At 39.2% G+C, this 13,149-nt stretch overlaps 1 long non-coding RNA gene across 1 annotated transcript in view; it reads left to right on the top strand.

Annotated features, from left to right (window-relative positions):
• LOC101692213 overlaps window positions 1–12,925 on the top strand; it is a 101,626-nt gene extending 88,701 nt beyond the window's left edge. The window contains exon 3 of the long non-coding RNA XR_006607189.1: window positions 12,794–12,925. This is a non-coding gene — a long non-coding RNA (uncharacterized LOC101692213). The remainder of the gene's footprint in view (window positions 1–12,793) is intronic.
• The last annotated feature ends 224 nt before the right edge of the window (window positions 12,926–13,149 follow it).

Here is a 13,149-nt window from a genome sequence, read left to right as displayed (position 1 = left end):
ACTGGATTTTAGTCCAGGGAGACTCAGGTTGGACTTCTAATTTACAGAACTGTGAGATAATAAATTTGTGTTCTATTAAAGCCACTAAGTGAGTGGTAGTTTGTTAGCAGAAATAGAAAGCTAATACAAAATCTCTTCAATTGTCCAGGCACATCTCAATATCCTCTGTGAAGATTTTCTTGATACCTGTGATTGGTAGGAATTTTTCCTCTTTTAGACTTTCTATCCTTTTTATTATACTGACCTTAATTTTCCTCCTGCTGTACTCATCAGTACTGACTATAGGCTCTTGATCAGCAGGGACCGTACTTACTTTTATGCCATATATTTGGATAGTCTCTAGGTTTTGGCTTCATACGGACCTGTCCTGTGCAATAGGGTAGCCACTAGCCACATGTGGCCACCTAAATGTAAGTTAATTAAAATGAAATAAAGTTTAAAATTCCATTGTTTTTCCCCCCCCATCTCATTAGCCACATTTTAGAAGCTCAAAAGCCACGTAGAGTTAATGGCTTCTATATGGAGCAACACTGATCTAAAACATTCCCATTACTTCAGAAAGTCTTACTGGATAGCACTGTTGTAGACTGTTAGTTTTGGTGTATTTGAACAATAATTTCTTGACTCTTGTAGAGGTGCTTTGACTGAGATGTGTTTGAGGGCGATGGTTATGCTCTGACCTTTCTTTCGAGAAGGAGGCTTTTGAAATACACATTTCAGCTGTATCACTCAGGGTCTTGGAAGGGAAGCTGTGGCATTCCTTCAAGGGACGAGTGTTCAAGGACAGCAAAGTGTGGCTAAGAGTTTAGAGAACTAACAAAAAGTGTCGAGGCAGCCAGAGTTTAACAAAGTGGGAAGCTCTTACCATTTGGGGCTGGTGTGTTATTAGGGTCATGGCAAGCGTTATTCAACAGAGCTGCAGTCCCGAATACAAGCCGCCTCTAACAGAGATGTGACCAAAGCAGAGAGGAGCAGGGCAGGGATTCCTCAACCTCTCTCTTCTGCTGAGTGCCAGTCTCCATCCGAACCCAACCTGGAGTCCGCCAGGAAGAAGCCTGGGAGGGACGGTCTGCGGGGTGAGCCTCCTGAGCACAGAGCAGAGAGAAAGGCAGAGAGTGGATTGAGGGCTGAGGAAAAATAGAAAATAATTAGCACTGTGGTTAAGAGCATTACATCACATTCCTCAATTTAGAGATATTTGTTTTAGAGGTAAGTGATTAAAAAAAGGTTTCCTTTTCTAGAGCGATAGCTACATTTCAACATTGCAAATAATAACGCCATTTCGCTGTGACATTCTGGAAGACTGGAGTAAACTCTACCGTCTATGTGAGGTCATCAGGCTTGCCTATCTGAGCTTCTCTTTCCCTGGCCTATAATTCTTATTTATATTTTATTTTGTCCTGTTTTATTTTTAACTTATATTTTCCCAATTTTACTGTAAGTATTTCTTTGTGTTTCCATTGTGAATTGAGGCAGGAATAAAACAAATAGATAAACGACCTTTTTTTTTTTTTTTTTTAAACCCACAGAATCACCTAGCATTGTGTCTTGCCCACGGTTGGCTTGTTCAGTTAAGTGCAGACAAATTCAACCAGGCGGGTAAATAATTTATATGGTAATTTCTATTTCTACCCATAGCTGATACTGATTATTCTATTCCATGTCTGTTTCTTCTACCTGAAATGTCTGGGTAACTTCTAACTTTCTACATCCTCAGAGGGCATAATAAAGGGAACTTAAAACCGAAACTCTGATAATGCAAGTGAAGTTTTAACCGTATGAGTCACAAACTCAAAAAAGGAGTTCTTCCATCAGGCCCTGACTGTTTTGGTGAGAGTCGGGGACTTTTATGAGAGAATTTTACAGAACTAGGCAAGATGAAATAATAGCTGCCTAAAATGAATACGTGGCTGGAGATTAACAGTGTCATAATTTCACCTCTTTTCACATTCATTTTTTTCCCCCACAATGAACTGTTCTGCCGAAGTCACAGATTCTTAGACACAAGGATGAGAAAGGACAGTTGAAAAGAATTCGGGTTTGTAGAAATCCTCTTCGGTTTCTGTGTTCAAGTGTTTAGTGTCTCATGCCTCAGATATTTTGCTATTTTAAAAACTGTGAACATAGGACATTCTAGGAATAACATAGATATCCATTCACTACCTCCTATCTCTTCACTCCTAAGTTTTCTACAGACTCATTAAATTGTACTTTCATATTTTTTCAATGTCCAGAAACAATGAAAATTATCAAATTCAGAAACTTAGCAAAAATTATCAAAATCTCCCTTTAGTCATATTTCTTTTTGGCAACATATTCTCAGTTCCCCTTTCCCATCTCTATAATTGGTCATATATTATAAATAGGTTAGCATTTTGGATATTTACATTTTATTCCATCTGGCCATAATTCTTTTTCTTTTTAATTGGGGGCAAATTATATTTAATACATTTCATGGCAAGGCACAGCCTATCATAACATAGGTCTGTCTTTTGGGAGCTCATTGACAGAGTGTTATGAATTATAATTCAGATTTGTGAGATGGAATCTTTATAACAACTTGAATCTAGACTTAAGATAAATATGTATTTTTTAAAAATTACAAAAATACTGCTCTTTGAAGGTATACAGGGCTGCATTTCCTAAAATGGACTAGGTTAAAAAATCAGTTTTCTAGATCACAAAGTTGCTTTTGTTCACAAATATGAAATAGTTTATGCATAGCCTCATTTACAATACTATTTGATAGATTTCACTTAAAATTTCTTTACTAATAATCACAAATGGAATGATTATATTAACTTTTACATGTTTTCACTTTTGCTCTAAATGGAATTTCCAGCTATTAAATTCTAAGGAAGAGAGGATTTCTTTGTTTTAGTCTGTTTATAGGAAGCCTTAAAAAACTGAGGATGGAGAAAATCATCAACATTAGAGTACTGCCTGGTAAACCCTCAAGTTTGCTGGGAATTAATGGCCTCTACTCTGTCAAGCAAAAGGATAAAGCCATTTTCAGGAGTACAGCTGTAAAGAGAAGGAGGAAAAGGTGCTTGAAGCTTATCGACCTTTTTCCAATTAATGTTTTTTTGTGAACTAACATTAGTGGTGATACCTGCTTCAAATGCCTTCTTCTATTATCTTCACAGACTTGTATAAACTAAAGTTTCTCCCCCCAGACTGTGATAATTTCCAATGAATTACTAGAAGATGTTGGATTTGGTTTCCTACGTAGAACTATGTGAAATTGCTGATATTTGATGATTTTTTTTAATTACAAAAGTGGTTCAGACTACTATTACAGAGAATTTCTTATAAACACTAGGAAAAAATTCTATAAATATAGGTCCCTGTCCCTCCAGGTTGATGCCACATGTGTACAGTCTGAGAGAGCTGTTAGGAGTTGAAGCTAATTAAACAATCTTCTACACCAATAGAGATATCCCTCCTGGTTGACCTTGGTACATTAACCAAGATTTTTGGGCAACCAAATGATCAACCAATCTGTATTTCTCCTTTTAGTACATAAGTATATTATGAGGCACTTGGTCAGATAAAATACTGCACAAGATATAAAATTTCACATCTGTGGTCTTCTGTAGAAGAAGGCAGATGAAATTTGTTCTGTCTTGCTCTTGGTAAACTTAGGCATGCTCTTGTTCTGCTCCATTCAAGTATGATTGCCTTCTTCTTCTTTTTAAAGATTCTATTTATTTATTTATTTATTCATTTGGAGGGGGGAAGGGGCCAAGGGGGAGGGAGAGGGAGAGAGAATTTGAAGTAGACTCCATAGTAAGTTTAGAGCCAACTGCCAAGTCTCAATCTCATGACCTGAGCCAAAACCAAGAGCCCAGTGGTTAACCAGCTAAGTCACCCACCCAGGTGCTCCCAGTTGCAATCTTCTAATCCCTTCCTGGTTGTTAAGGGATTAAGACCCAGCTCTAGTATTTGACCAATTTATTCTCCCCCAAGGGCACTTAGACTGACTTTTGCTCTTTGGGGCTTTGCAAGATCAAAAAACTTTCCAAAACAATCACGTAAGCCAAAGAAGATGCAGTATTTTTAATCCAAAGGACACTTACTACAGAGTTAAAGAATGCTATATAAGGTAAACCAACAATGCCTCAGTAGATGCTCAGGGCCTCTTGAGAACTCTGTCTTCCTTTCCTATTGTACCAGAAAAGCAGCCCTGGCATCCAGAGTACAGTCAAGAGAAGGACACTAGGGATGACACTGTGCTTTGCTGATGGAGTGTTTGCAGATCGGTACTCCCTAGAGCCAGAAAAGCCAGCAAATTTCTTTTATGTAAGTCAGTTGTATAGTTTCTTCACAACTGGAGGAGTGTCCTTTCAAGTGGCTTGAAATACAAGGGCCCCTCTAATTATTCAGAATGAGGAGAAAGGAGAAAATGAAGCTGTAGGCTGGCCTCAGTCAGGGAAAGTGGATACTACCCACTGCCAACACAACATTCATTGGGGTCATAATTTGGTGCAATAGTTAAGATCATCTATGAATAAAAGTTTTAAAGAATAAAGACATCCTTTTTCTTTAGTATTATTTTTTCCTGATATTTCTTCTCTACCCAATTATATTTTTGGATTGAGATCTATGTTTTTTCTGGTTACATGGACTCATTTATTAAGGAAAAGGGTAGGGAAGACATAGGCATTCAAAATTCCAGATTGCTGTGCGTGCATATGTGTGTGTGTGTGTGTGTGAGAGAGAGAGAGAGAGAGAGAGATAGGTATATATGTACCAGCATTTTAAACATGCCTTCTGAACCCTTTCGGAGTTCATATAGCTTGCAGATGATCACACCATTTTTTTCTAATACCTTCAAACAAAAATGCATGTTATCATCTTTTGCAGGAGCTGATTACATTTACTGTTTCTCTTCCCTTTTTCATTTTAGCCAGTTCATGTAATGAAAAGGCTTTATTTTCTGTCTCCATTTCCTTAAAGAAAGGCAGATGTCGATGTTTATAAATTTATAGGGTCTTGTGTAGCCTTGTTCCATACCTTTCTCTGAACAAGACACCTGTTTTCCTGACTATCCTTCATTTAAAAAGTTGGATTAGTGCCTTGCTGCCCTACTGCCCCTGGGCACGGGAAACAAACCCCCTTATTTAGCTGTGTTGAGTTCAGTGAGGTTCACCAGTATTTCCCAAATAGGATCATTTTGTTAGAAATTATCTGTTGGCTGAATGAAAATGCAACTCTGTTTTCATAACAGCCGAGGTTAGTTTTCTGAAAATTATTTACTTTTGTAAGAATCCTTGATTCGGATTTCCTAATAAGCTATGCTGGGTTTTAAAATATTCACCATCAAATTGACTTGAGTTTAAGATAATTAATTTTTTTTTATTCTACCCCCCAAATAAATGTCTCCCCCCTTTTGTACATACAGAGTTGCATGAAGTGGAGAAAAGACCCCAGATCTTGACAAAAAGAAGCCCCTTATACAAATAAAAGACTTACAAAAAAGACATTTTAACCAACCAAATGGAAGATGCCATTGCCCAACTGTGATTCTCCCAGGGAAACTCGCATTTGTTAGGTGCACTCTCTTGAAAATGACATTAAGGGAGGTTCACACATCCTTAGTAGTTCAAGTAGGGCTTAGCTCTTGGCATGATTAGCAAAATGGGTTTTCCAGCACATTTATTTTGGGGACTTTTTTTCACCCATGAGTCTTTAATCTGATTGCCAGACCCTTCCCTAATTTCATTGTTCTGTGTTTTTTTTTTTTTTCCTCTTTTGAGGATGCTATTGTGTAAAGTTTACGGGCACATTACTCAGCCTGGCAAACAGGGCGGTGGTTGGGGGGAAGGGGATGATCATTTCCTGACATTCACTTTTTACAAAGATTTGCTTGTTGCCCTGTTTGACGACACTGGCATTCTCCCCATACATTGTTGCTACTCAGTGTAACTTCTAAGAAACACTTCATTCTAAAAGATGATATTTTACCCAAACACCTTCTTGGTATGGCTATGTAAATCAAACTTTAGGGTCTATGCCATGATACGCTTTTGATGTAAGAGCAAATCTGCTTAACCTTGCTCTCCCTTATCATGTTAAACTTTTTTTTTTCCCCTGCTGGTGACTTCTTCTACTGAGACTAAAATGAAAACTTATGTATCTTCCTTCTGAATCCAGGTTCACATGATTGGATATAGACAGAAGAAGGCTCATGGGTTCACACAGCCGTGTATGACTAAAAAGAATTTTCTCTCCCTAGTGCAGATCCCATGAGTATTACCACCGTTTGGTGGCTCCACCTTTCCCTCAAATTCTCTCAGCCGAATTAGTCTGGTGTCCTGTCTTTTGGCTCAAGGGAATGGCCGTTTCTGTTTGTCTCCAGGTCCTCATGTCCACCTTCTTATCTTTCCATCTCCACCTCAGTGCTCCTTTATCTACAAAGCCTCCTCATGAGCCTCCTTGTCCCCCACATGAAAGGAAACTCTTCCTTTTAAAATTCTTAAGCACTTTATCTATGTTTCTCTCTTATGCCTCTAAGCATCTTTCTCTTTGTTCCTATAGTTATTTTACTGCCTGGTTTTCATATTAGAAGATAAGGTGTTCGAACAGGAACCATGTCCGATTCTCTTTGTATCTGCTCCAGACTCTGGCACAGATCTGACATATAGGAAGTGCCCCGAAATGCCTAAGGCCGATGAAGAAATCAACACAAGGAGCAAGTCAGAGCTTCCTTGGATCATAGCATTAGGTTTGATTAATCATTAAGAGATGGATTAAGATCAGCTATCTTTATGAAGTCTTGTGAAGCAGGAATGAGCTTGAACCATAGGGGAGGGATTCTGGCTCAAGAAAATTCAAGGTATGGAAGCCCGTCAGTCAAGATCTAGGATCTTTTACTAGAGAGGTTTGGAATTTCCTTCCTTGAAGTTTTAAAGGTAGGCTTTGGAGCTGTGAATGTAGGTAGGTGGGACAGGGGCAGGGGGAATTAGAACTTTCTTCTGGATTTGTTGTTGTTTCTAGGAAAACAGTGAAAAGCAGGAATTTATGGAAATAAAAGAAGAAGGTCCCAGAGGGCTCCCAAACATGAATGGGAAGCTTGATTGTATTTTGGAGGGATAGCATGTGTGCTCTCTTAAACATTGAATAAAATGAATCAGAAAAGTCATTAATGGTATTAGAATAGCTTCCTGGTTGTAATATAATGCTGTTGGTCCCAACCCCTGTAACTTCTCAGAAAATGCCTCGAAAAACAACCTATCCAAGAAAATGTACTTTGTTGGGAGGATGCTTAACTCTGGATTAGGTATGTACAATCTGTCCAGTCATGGGTTCTTTATTTCCAGGAGTCTCCACCACAGTCACACCTTTGATTAGGCACATCGAATTTTCCCCCTCAGATCTACTATGGTGATTGAATTGTTACTTTCCCCAACAAGAAGCCCAAACCCTGGTCTTCTTTGAGTTTTCCTTACAACTTGTCTCCCATACAAACAATTCTAGGTAGGCCCAGGTCCTACTTCGTTACCACTTTCCTTGGGAATAGGAGCTGGTTCCGACTTATCTTTGTGTTCTCAAAGTGGCTAAGGCTGTGCTTGGCACACAGAAAGTCTTGGACTCTGGCTTCATGAGGGTGTAGACTATGCCTCATTCACCTTTGTGATCCGTGCTCAATGTTGAGCTCTGATAAACACGTGTTAAATTATGAATGAGTGAAAAGCAGTGTATTTCCAGGAAGGAAAATACAGTCCATCCTGCTTCCAGTTCCTTTTGAAGTATAGTCGACATACAAGGTTACATTAGTTTCAAGTGTAGAACACAGTGATTCTGTAACTCCCTGCCTTATGCTCTGCCCACCACAAGTGTAGCTACCCTCTGCCACCATGCAACGTTATTACAGTGACATTGACTATATATTCTTATGCTGTACCTTTTGTCCCTGCGACTTATTCCATAACTTGTTTCCAGTTTCCTTTCAAAAAGATATGGTAAGGAGTCGAATGGATGGTTAAAATGTTGACTCTTCTTTTGTCTAGTGAGACCTTGGGCTTATCACTATTCCCTGGATTTCAGTTTTTTGCTTTCATAAGAAGAGGAAGTTAAGTCTCAGATCTAATTGTATGTGGGGGAGTAAGGGAGGGAGAGAGAGAGAGAGAGAGAAGGAGCGAGAGGGAGAAGGAGAGAGAGATTTTCCTCGGGTAAAGAGAAATAATCTTTCTCACAATTAGTCTTCGTTTATATAAATTACCACAGGGTGATACCAAGGCCAAGAAAAGTTGAAGTTTAGAGTTCAAAGAGGTCCTTTTATCTCCTGAAGCTTGAAGAAGGTTTGATTTATGTTTGCAGCCTTGACTTGGGTCCACAATCTTGGGATCTAAAAATGATAAATCACATCAGCAACTAAACTCATCCTTTATAGTTTACAAAGTACCTTTGTTTGCCAGCTTCTTCCTTTCTTTCTGTCTCTCTGTCTTTCTTGTTTTGCTACAGATATTTCCCAAGCACTTTCAAATCTTTAATCTTTTCATTGGAAGTTTGTAAATACCATACGTGGTAGCCTGGGTAGATACGGTTTTTAATCGCATTTTGGCTTTAGAATTATATAGTCTCTTAATTTAAAAAGTATTTTTTTATGAAAACATTCTAACCAGCCTTGGTTTAGAACATTAGTTTGCTTCTTACTAGCAAAATGACCTTTGGCAGGTCACTTGATCTCTCTGAAACTTGCTCCCTCACCTGCAAAATGCGGTTAAGAGTGGAAGCTCTATACAGGTTTGCTGAATTAAATAAGATAATAGAGCACATGTTGCGCCCGAATCAGTAAATGCTAAAATAAATTAATCATTACTATTTGATGACCTTTTTTTTACAAGGGGGGATGGAACCCCCGTATTCTTTCCTAAAGTCTTTTAGGTTGTAGACAGCCTTGGCGTCATTGGTTTTTGATAATATTCAAAGTAAAAGCTCTCAGTTCTATGAAGTTAGGTTTAATGTTGGTGTTTGGCTTGAGAGTTTTAACTCAGGCTCCTTGACTACCATTCCTCCTGGAATTTTTTTTGTTCTTGTTTTACTTTTTTTTTTGGAGTTTCTGTTTAGCAGAAACTTGGAGCCAACCCATTTTAAAGAGTTGGCTCTCTCATGCCATTTTCAAGATTCACAGAGGCTTTGTCTTTGGCCATTTTTATATCACTCTCTGTATCTTGGGTCACTCCTGAAATAGGAAGAAGTTCAAAAAGGTCTTTTTACTTTTTCTATAGATCATAATCTCCTTGGTGACACAGTTTCTTGGCTGGCAGAGATCCTGATGCTTGTCCAAAGTATGGTCTTGGCCCATTTACCTATGTATGATCCCTAAAGAACACTGATTAGAAAGTTTATAAAATTGCTATTAGATGCAAGCAGCAAAAAGTGTTGCTACAGCAGTCATTGTTGGCTCAGGACAGGATTCTCCCCTTGCTACTCAGTATTTGGCCCTTAGACCAGCAGCACCAACAGCACCTGGGAGCTTGCAAGAAATGCAGAGTCTTTACCTGACAATACCTCTACTGATCAGAGTGATCAGATTTTACATTTTAACAGGTTTCTCAGGGAAACCTATGTCCAGTTCAATTTGGAGAGTACTGCTCTAATAGACATGTTCCTCAGTCCAGCCCTGTGCCTAAAGGATACAATGGCAGACCGGCTATGCGCACCAGATTCATTCCCACACTGACTACTACTCACTCACCTGCTCTTGAGCTAGTTTCATTTTATTCTGTCTTGATATGTTCACTGTCTTCCCATTTTTACCATTTTGGCAATGCACTCAAATTAAACTTTGGGGATGCTTGACTCCCCAGCTTTGCTCACCATTTAACAATAAGGATGGTTTTCCTGCAGATTGCTGGTCCCGAACCCCTTATGCCTCTCTGTTTTCAGGGGCAGCTCCATTAGGAAATCCTTCAGTACTTCCCTGCTCAAGCCATGGTCAACAGGGCCTTCCAAAATGTATGTATTCAGAAAAGTGCATGCAAGTGCTCATGGGTGTGCATGTGTAGTACCAATGTAGCCAGATACACTGAGCCCCAAAGGAAAAGTACAGATATTAGCGAGACACTTTATGAATATGGTGATAACTATTTTAAGAGATGGTAGCTCTTCTCTGCTGACTAGATCTTCTTCTTAATTGTGGGTGCTATATTTATCATACATAATTTTTATTAAATCTGATTTCTATAGCTGATGCCCTTATACTGAATTTTAAACATTTGATTCTGGCTTTCTTCAAACAAATTAAGGCACCAGGGCAAGATATGATTTTTAACGATCTTATATTTTGGGGAGAGGGGAGTTTTTGAATTTCTTCAACATTGAAATTTTTTGCGTGCACAGCAAAATACCAAAAGGAAATAAATTCAGTGCAAAGAAATGAGGAGCACAATGACCTTGGATGTTTTCATCATATTTTTTGAAATATTCTTCCTCCCTTTTGTAAGGTTTCATAGTGAAATAACACCCTTGTCAAAATGTCTAAGCACTCCAATAATAGGTGATGGAGAAATGGTGACAGAGAGAAAACAGGGGCTTCTAGCTCACGAATATAGCATCTGCGCAAAGCTTTCCACTCTTACGTGCTTCACAAGAGTAAATACTTTAGAACCACAGTCTTGATGAAAGTAAAAGTGACTGTCAGTAATGTCCACTTTCTCTGAGAGAGACGTTCAACTTTAATGTTATTAAAAATGAGAACTTCACCTATTTTTAGCTTTCTCTTTGGTCACCAAGGTTGTTGTTTGAATACTGGCAGGAAAAAAAACCCAACCACCTAGTAATGCCTATTTTATGTTAGCGTGTGCTAATGAGCTAAGAAAATTTTCTTCCCTCTAGTTTGGAAACCTTGGTATAGAAGGAGGAAAAAAAAAGTTTGTATTAATGGCGGTTCGTGTGTCTGTCATTTAATTAGAACCAGGAGATGTCATGTGATCTGGTACTCCTGTCAAGACTTAACTGCCTTCTTGTCCTTTTCTCCCAGTACATGAGTATTGATTATATTTGGATTAAATAAGATAATGGTAGAAAGATACTTAAAAACTGTACATTACCCGGCAATGTTACTCTATCTTATAAAACTGACTGTATAATCTGATGAAGAAATTTAAAGAAATGCCCTGCTTGCTGATGATGGCTTAACGTATAAACTGTCTAGGTAAAACGTGCCTTGTGACTGACATTTGCGATCTGTTGCACTAAAGAAGAGAGTAATGCAGAGTTTTCTTTGCAGCAAGGCACTGTGTTTGGGGTACCTTTTTGTTCTGGGTGGCTTGTCTTCTCACCCCTGAAATCAGGCCTCTGGTGGTTGTTTGGCTTTACCCCGGCCAGGTCCTGGCCTGGTGCAGGCTGGTGGCATTGCCTACCACGTGGCCTATCAGAGGACTTTCTTTGCCCAGTGAGAGGGCCTGCATTTTCCTATGAGCCAGATCTTCAGGATTCTGCTTGGAAGAAGTCATTCCATACTTTTGTTTAAAAACCGTGATACGTTTGATTTGTAGAGTTTTCTAGCATATAAAAGTAAGCTATAGTTGAGAACTGTACTGACCAGTCTAGCCACCGCTAGCCATGGTTGGCTATTGAGAACTTGAAGCATGGCCAGTACCAACTGAGATGTACACTTAGTAAAAAAATGCACACTGGATTTAAAAAGCTTAGTAAAAAGAGAGAGACAGAGAGAGGGAGAGGAGAAGAGAGAAGGCAAAATATTTCTTTAGTGGTTTTTTTAGGTTGATTAATGTTGAAATGGTATTTCAGATCTATCTAGTTCCTTAGCCCGCTCAGGCTGTTACAACAAAATATAATAAACCGGGTAGCTTATAAAGAGCAAAAATTTATTTCTCCCCGTTTTGGAGGTTGAGAAGTCCAAGATCAAAGCACCAGCAGATTTGATGTCTGGTGAGGGCCCATTTCCTGATTTGTAGATGACAGGCTCTTCACTATAACCTCACATGGCAGAGAGTTAAGGGAGTTCTCTGGAGTCTCTTACATAAAGACACAAATTCCACTCATGAGGGGCTCTGCCCTCATGCCTAATCACCTTCCAAATACCAACATTGAGGATTAGGTTTTGATATATGAATTTTGAGGAGGCATATTCAGTCTACAGGATTGGGCTAGATGAAAAATGTTATTAAAATCCATTTCATTTTATTTTTTACTTTAAAAAATATAGCTACTAGAAAACTTTAAATTATGTATGTATCAGAAAATCAGAGAGCACGAAAGTTATGAGGAAGTGAAGGCATCTATTGGTCAAAGGTCATTTTGCAGTTTGGACTCAGACCAGCAGGATTATACCAACTGAGTGGTTCTTTTCCATGAAGTAAGAGAGTTTAAGTCACAGCTACAGCAAGGCAGAACATTTCTGGTGGAAACAAAGTCGTTGAAAAGGAAGTCAATTGTTGTCCCTTCCGTAAATGTAGGGTTGAAAATCTCTTCAGCTGGAGAAGATACAGGTGACAAACGAAAGGAACCTATGGGGATTTGTGACGCTGAGTTGCTATGAAGCATTTAAACGTACCCAACTCAGCAGCACATCTTAGGAGGCTGAGTCAGGGAGAGACTCAGAGTGAGCTGGGGGACTTGCACAGGACAAGGCAGGAGCGAGTGCCTGCTGGAGTTTCCTTTGCATGCCTCCTTCTCTGTGAGCTCCCTAGATCAGCCTCTTTCTTTTCTCACACTCACAGCTTCTTATTTTGTGTTCTGTAGTTTCCAGACTCCACATTTCCTCCACTTTTGGAAATGGGCATATTTTGCTACCTCCCTTCTTGTATTCTCTGTTTTTCAGGGTTAGTGTCTGAGTGTCTGCAGTCACACCTGTGAGTTCTTTCAGGCTCTGCATATTCACCTCAGCGGGACAACACGAGTGCTGCCTCAAGAGAAACTTCTCTTGACTACCTCCTCTGCCACCCCCAATGTAAAGTGAGTCTTTAATATAATCTCATTTCACTTTTTCCTTTCATCATAGTTCTTTTTTTTTTTTTTAAAGATTTTATTTATTTATTTGACAGATAGATCACAAGCAGGCAGAGAGGCAGGCAGAGAGAGGAAGGGAGGCAGGCTCCCCGATGAGCAGAGAGCCCGATGGGGGGCTCAATCCCAAGACCCTGGGATCATGACCTGAGCCGAAGGCAGAGGCTTTAA

Source organism: Mustela putorius, unplaced genomic scaffold (assembly GCF_011764305.1).
Source record: "Mustela putorius furo isolate JIRA1106 unplaced genomic scaffold, ASM1176430v1.1 tig00000580_pilon_pilon_pilon, whole genome shotgun sequence".
Taxonomy (NCBI): Eukaryota; Metazoa; Chordata; class Mammalia; order Carnivora; family Mustelidae; genus Mustela; species Mustela putorius.
Note: the sequence above shows the minus strand (reverse complement) of the source record. Positions and strands in the feature narration are given on the sequence as shown.